The following is a 7,423-nucleotide window of genomic DNA, read 5'->3' on the forward strand; positions in this document are numbered from 1 at the left end:
AGCAACATGTTTTCCTATAACAAATTTCTATTGTGTCGCTTTTTGGTTTAAAAGCCTTCAGCGATTCTGCATTCCTCTTCAGACAAAACTCTGTCACTGAGCACGGCTCCCAAGTCCCAGCCCCTGTCAGCCTGCCAGCCCCACCTCTGCGCCTTTCCCCTTCTCACTCTCCCCTCCAGTTTCACTGACCATTCATGTCCTCAGTGGCTCCGAGCTCTCCTGCCTTTGAGCTCTCACACATGCAGTTCCCTCTGCTTGCCCCGTCCGACCCCTTCACTCGTGCTCATCTCCAGAGTCTCAGCTTATAAACTACTTCTGCACGGAGGCTTTCCCTGACACTAGCTTACTTGCTCCTGCTAGAGCGTGGCACTTACTACGCTTTATTGAAATTGCGTGTTGGAATGTCTGCTCTCCCACTGACTCAGCCTTGGCACTCTGGGTCATTTGGACCGGGTAACTCTGCTGTGGGGCTGTTCCATGCACGGGAGGATGCCGAGCAACGTGCCTGGCCTCTACCAACTAGATGCCGGGTGCTCTCCCCTCCCCACCCTCTGCCCCCATGGTTAGGACAACCAAGGGTGTCCCAAGGGTCCCCTGGGAACAAAAGTACCCTCATTGGAGAACCACTGTGCCAGACTCTTCCAAAGGTAGAGACTGTGTCTTTTGCACAACTCTGTCCCCAAGCTGGCAGGTATAATAGTAGAAGCCCACTAATCATATGCTGCAGGAACGAACAGAAGTTCCTACTATAAACTCCTCCTGAACGAATGAACGTTGGGAAGGAAGCTGTGTCAGAAGCACTAGTAGCTCAGAGCCCTGCGTTTCTCTTTAATGAATGGGTAGGACCTGCACAATGTGGTGGTCTTCTCACTTTGGAACCAGTCTCCTCCCTGCCTGTTACATCTGTCCTGGTAGGCAACAGGTCATCTAGTCTTCCGCCCCCTCCCCACACACACCTCTTTGGGCTGCCCTGTCCACCCATCTCCCCTCTACAGAACAGGAAAAAGGTTCCGGCTCTCTGAGCTTCCTGCATCAAAGATGTTTAAGCTTTTAATGCGAATCCTGATTAATTAACAAGGGCACAGGACTTATAAGCATTTCAAGTTGCTTTTATCTCTGGAAGAAAAGATGCCTTTTGTTAGATACTTTCTGTTCACTGTCTAGTTCAGCATTTCAAGGGGCATGCTTTGATGGGCTGAGCAGGTTACCATTTTTTGTGTGTGAAGGGCAATGACTAGTAATTAAGGTTCAGACCCCTTTATGTCAACTCAGGGAAGAAGAATCAAATTCAATCTCAGCTTCATCCAAAATTGACTTGTGTCAAAGCTGGAGGGCTCTTCCTGGTGGCAGAAGGAAGAAGGGAAGAGGGTGTGCAATGTGGTAATGGTTGCATCCTTTTGGCTTTCAATTTAAAAAGCTAACATTTGTTGAGCACCTACAGTGTGCTATATCACCTTTCCCACAAATTCTATGAAAGAGTAATATTATTTCATTTACAGATTGAAGAAACTAAGTTTTGGAGATGTTAAGTAATTTGTCCAAAATATAACAAGTGGGCCAGCCATGCTTAGAATATGGTGGGTCTGATGGTGGGCTTTCTCTTTGAATTCTGTATCCTTAGTGTTTCACACAGTGACTGGCACAGAGTAGGTTTCAAGAAATAGTTGTTGAATTGAATATTTACTGAGGACCTATAATGATGAGGTTGCTGGTTGCTTCCAACACCTACTTATCCCTTCTTCCTTAATAACATAATACTCATTTTTACCTGGAAGGTCATAACTCCAACTAAATGGCTAAAAAGACATCCCCAGCTCCTTTGCAGTTAGGAGTAAGTGTGTAACAAAATCTGGTCCATGAGATATAAGCAGAAGTGTTGTGTTGCACTTCCATGAAGTCTTCTCTTACTCTCTCCTACTATTTAGATCATGCATGTGATGGCTGGAACTCAAGCAGCCATTTTGGACCAGGAAGATCAGAGCCACACCTTGGGGATTAAGAAGCAAATATATAGAAGCAATCTGGGTACCTTATGGCCAAATAAATGCTAAAACAGGTCCGTACTGTCTATTTCCAGACTTGTTTTATAAGAGAGATAAATAGACTTCTATCATTAAATTCACTGTTTTTGATTTTTTGTTACTTTCCACTGAACCTAATCCTAGCTGCTCTAACTACTAAGTGCAGAGCACTGTTCTAGGGATTGCGAGGCATGCTGACATGGCTACCCCATGCTTTGTGAAGCTCACAGCCTGTAGGAGAGCTTTGACGTATCCATATCTGATGATTATGTGCCACGCTACACTACAGTCATATAAATTTTCTTTTCAGTCCCCAAATGGTAATCACCACAGAGAAGATAAAATGCTCAGTGGGAGATGAATTGGGAGATGCCGCTTACAGCGGGAGGGACCATGAAAATTTTCATGGAGGAGACACCCCTAGAATCTGGTCTTGAATATTCATGGGAGTTGGGATCTGCAGAGAATGGGATGATGTTGAATACCCCAGGAACAGAAAAAATATAGGCCATGTTTGGCAGAAGGCCAGAGATTCTGTCACATGAAGTGCATGAAGCAAGCGTGTTGTGTAGTATTTGTGAGCGTGGGCTCTGGAGTTAGATGTCTTGGCTTTGAATTCTAGCTCTGCTGTTTACTAGCTATGTGACCTTGGCCGATCCACTAAACTTCCATGAACCCTGTTTCTTCATCTGTAAAATGAATGAGGGTAGTAAGTCCTGTCTTCTCAAGTTGTCAGAATTAAGTGAGTTTATATGTATAGAAGGCTCGGAACAGTAGCCATTTCAAATAAACAAGCCCTAAATGTTCTCTCTGCCAGTCATCTCAAAAAGCTGGAAGAGTTAGTTGAAAAACAGCACACAGAGCCACAAACGCCAACTTAAGACTATTATTATGAAGGTACCAAAAAGCTGCTGAAGGTTTGTAAGCCAAATTGTGAGTGACGGGGCTTCCCTGGTGGCGCGGTGATTGAGAGTCCGCCTGCCGATGCAGGGGACACGGGTTCGTGCCCCGGTCCGGGAAGACCCACGTGCCGCGGAGCAGCTGGGCCCATGAGCCATGGCCGCTGAGCCTGTGCGTCCGGAGCCTGTGCTGCACAGTGGAAGAGGCCACAACAGTGAGAGGCCCGCGTACCGCAAAAAAAAAAAAAAAAAAAAAAAAAAAAAAAATTGTAGGTGACAGGAGAGCTATTTTGGGGGACGTCTTAATGTGTCAACATTTACCATCTTATCATGCTCTCTCTCCCACTCCCACCCTGTCAGCCTACTGACCCGGTACCTCCTGGCCCCAGGGCACATCAGTATTCAGCAATTCCCCGAGGCCCTTCTCCAGGAGTCTCTGGGGATCCCAGATCACTGACTTAGACAAACCTGGCTGCTTCTCAGAGCCCTGGGAAAGGAAGCCCTCTGGCTTAGGCAAACCTGGCTGCTTCCCAGAGCCCTGGTAAAAGAAGGTCTCTGGCTCACAGCTCCTGGGTCTCCTTGTTCCTTTGGGATTTGCTAAAGCATGTGATTCCTGTCTCACTCTTCTGCTTTCTCTGCCCCAAATTCCCCTGCCCCCAACCCCTCAGGTTTGGGGTCATCAATGCTGACATTCTGACTCTCGGCTGTGAAATACAGGCCAATGATTACATCAGAGCTCGATAAGATGAGCCATTTTTTCCTCCTTAGGGACAGTGGGAACCATGCCACCTTCACAGAGAAGGTTGACCATACTGTATGCTATGGACTAAATTGTGTCTCCCCCAAATTTACATATTGAAGCCCTACCCCCCAATGTGATGGTATTTGGAAATAAGGCCTTTAAGATATAATTAAGGTTAAATGAGGTCATGAGTGTGGGACCCTAATTCAATAGGATTGGTAGCCTTATAAGAAGAGGAAGAGCTCTCTTGCTCTCTCGCTCTCTCCACCCCTGGCCACAGGCACACATCAAGGATACAGAGAAAGTAGCCATCTGCAACCCAAGGACAGAGATCTCACCAGACACCAATCCAGCTGCTCTTTTATCTTGGACTTCCAGTCTCCAGAACTGTGAGAAAATACATTTCTGTTGTTTAATCCCCCCAGCCTGCGGTATTTTGCTATGGTAGCCTGAGCAGACTAATAACATTATGTCTACATGTACAGTTCATTGTATGCCTGTTGCTGTACAGATGCTCCTCTGAGCTTGGGAGCCAATTGCAGACCTCTTCCGACAGCAAGTTGCAACCCTCTATTTTTTTTTTTTTTTTTGCGGTACGCGGGCCTCTCACTGTTGTGGCCTCTCCCATTGCTGAGCATAGGCTCCGGATGTGCAGGCTCAGCAGCCATGGCTCACGGGCCCAGCCGCTCCGCGGCATGTGGGATCTTCCCGGACCGGGGTATGTACCCGTGTTCCCGGCATCGGCAGGCGGACTCTCAACCACTGCGCCACCAGGGAAGCCCGCAACCCTCTACTGGTAGCTTATTAATAGCCTCCTACTCTTCCATGCCAGTTGATGAAAGATGCATTGGATTCCACGTTGCCAAGCCCAAAGTCACAATCCTATGCTACCTGTGACCATTTAGCAGCCGCAAAGAGAGTAGCTTCAGCTTTCTCCCCCCACTTCTTCTCAACTTAACATTTTATTGACATTTTAAGCATCTTCCACTTAAGACGTCTGCATGTGGACATCCAGTGAGACACACATCACAGCTACAGAGAATATTACAGTACAGACAATATCAAGTCAGGGGCCTGCCTTGGTCCAGACAAAAATAGAATAAGAAAAGTTAAAAAAAAAAAACAAAAAAACAACCAACATGTGCATTGCTGTTTCACCCAATTTTTATTCCCTCGAAAGATAACATGGAAGATGAATATTCATGGTGAGAAACGTGAGGCTTCAGCCTTGGAAGCATAATTTATCGTTATTTCGAATTTCATTAGCGCTTTACATTTGTAAAACCCATTTGGGGTGAGGCATTTTGTTTCTTTCCTCCCTTGCCTTTTTCTTCCATGCTTCCATCCTTCCCTAAACACCCTGTCTTCTTCCAAGAGCTAAATCAGACACTCACTGTCATTTTTTTTTTAAACATCTTTATTGGAGTATAATTGCTTTACAGTGGTGTGTTACTCACTGTCATTTTTTACAGAAATGAAAAATCAGGAGTGAAGAGGGGAACTGACTTTGAAACAGAAACAACCAATTGTGGCAATGGAAATAATTACTCTAGAAAACTTGCTCTGAGGCTGTCAGGCCATCGTGTGTGCTGATGGTGGAGCTGCAAGCTCCTGGTACAAGAGGGTCGGTCACATGCTGTCTCTTGCTTCACTTCCCAACCTAAGCAAGGAGCCAAAGTGGAAGCATTGATGCAAGGTATCCTTGAGTTTCCTTCCTCCACCTGTGTGACTGAGGATCTTAACATAATTTTGGGACTTTCACTGGCAGGAACTAAAACTTTTCTGATTGATTAAAGAGGTAGGAAAGGGAAATATTTTTTATTCAACAGGAGCTATGTGTCAGACACTGGACAAAAGTGTATATGAACATTCTTTGTACTGGTTACCTGTTACTGCTTAATAAACCACCCCAAAATTTAGTGGCTTAAAACCATTATTTATGATTATAGCTTACATGCCAGTGGGTTGGTTGGAGGTTGGCTCTATGGGCTAGGCTCATCAATGCATCTGTGAGGCAGCAGGGATTCAGCTCTAAGCTGAACTTCGTTGCGGCACCTTAACTGGGAAATCTCTGCTCCACGTGTTTGCCGTCTTCCTTCTGAGACCAGTAGGCTGGCCCAGGCATGTGCTTCTAGCGACTGCAGAAGCATAAGACAGAAAGCAAAAACACACAGGGCTGGGAACTGACCCACCATTCACTTCTGCCTCATTCTATTGGTCAAAACAAGTCACATGGACATGCCCTGATTCAAATAGTGCAGAAATAGACTCTGGCTCTTTAGTAAGGGTAAAGACACCTGGCAAAGGTTGCAGACACTGAGAGAGGTGAAGAATTAGGACCATGATATAATCTACTGCATTTCATTTTTCAAATGATTCAGGGAGTACCTTGCCTAGGCTACCACATGGTGAAGTGAGAACCAGGTATTTTGGATTCGACCTTTCCCTTCCTTTTTACTTGTCTCCTATGGTTTGGCCCTGAAGACCACACTTAAACTTGCATCCTTACTTTTCAATCAACCATTTCTTTCAGTAGAAACATTCCAGAAAATACTCTCATGCAGTGACTTTTCTTGTTATGCTACCTAATAATTATGATCATAATAAAATGATGATGATGTTAGCTTCCATTCATTGTATGTCTGATCTTGATGATGAAAGGGGATGTGAAGTAGTGTTTATAACCAGGAGCTCTAGAGTAAGATGCCTGAGATCCAATCCTGGCCTCTTCACTTATTAGGTGTGTGACTCTGGACAAGGAACTTCACATTTCTTAGCTTTAGTTTCTTCATATGACAGACGGCGATGCTCACACTTCCTAACTCTTAGAATTGTTGGAAGGGTTAGCTGAGATGAGACCTTCACAGCATTTAGCATACTGCCTGGTATACTATAGGGACTCAATCAATGATACTATTATTATTTTTGTTGTTGCTGTCATACACTAAATAGTGTACTAAATGTCGTAGTGCATTATCATATTTAAATTGCACAGTGATTAGAAAGTAGATCTCTGTTGATATTTGTCTACTTGACCAAAACATTTATTTTCTTATGGCTGCTGTCCCCATTTAGGTCTGCTAGCATATCAAGGTGGCATTTATTGAAGGTAGTAAAAAAATCCAACTTATTCTTTCAGGCTAAGAGATGCCAGTTTTGGAAATAGCCATGCATTTCTTTTGGCGTGTCATTCTCCAAGCCATGCAAAAGTTGCCTTTTCTCTCTCACAGTCCATCTGTACTAGCCACCTGGTCTGTCAAAAACATAGACACAAACAAAAAGCCTTAGGTGATATTAAAGCACGTGCAGGATGAATTTTGCTCCCCAGTGCCTGGTGTCCAAGGCAAGGAAGCTGGACTTAACGCTTGGTTCTGTTGATGCCTTCCATGATGCAGGCATTTTAGCACTCTAATCCTCATTCCTAGAGTTCCTTGTGTTGCAAAATGGAAGTCATCAGCAATAAGCTACTTTAGCTACACCTTTGGGGTGAGTAGGTGGGGTAGGCAGGAGAGTGTGACAGAAATGCTTAATAATCAGGAAAAGCTCTCAGAAAAGGGCATTGAGGTCACACTGTCAAATCTAGACGTCATGGATCCAGGTTTTTGATTTACAGGTGATGATGGCATTTAGGCTCGGCATGCCCAAAGCCTCTCCATAAGAGGGGAAAGGGATAGAGGTGTCACTCAGCAATCAGAAAATGACCCACCAGTACCTGTCCCTATAGATTTCAATTTTACCCTTGGGTCAGCTTCTACGACTCA

The sequence above is a fragment of the Leucopleurus acutus genome (genome assembly GCF_964270905.1).
Source record: "Leucopleurus acutus genome assembly, chromosome: 7".
NCBI lineage: Eukaryota > Metazoa > Chordata > Mammalia > Artiodactyla > Delphinidae > Leucopleurus > Leucopleurus acutus.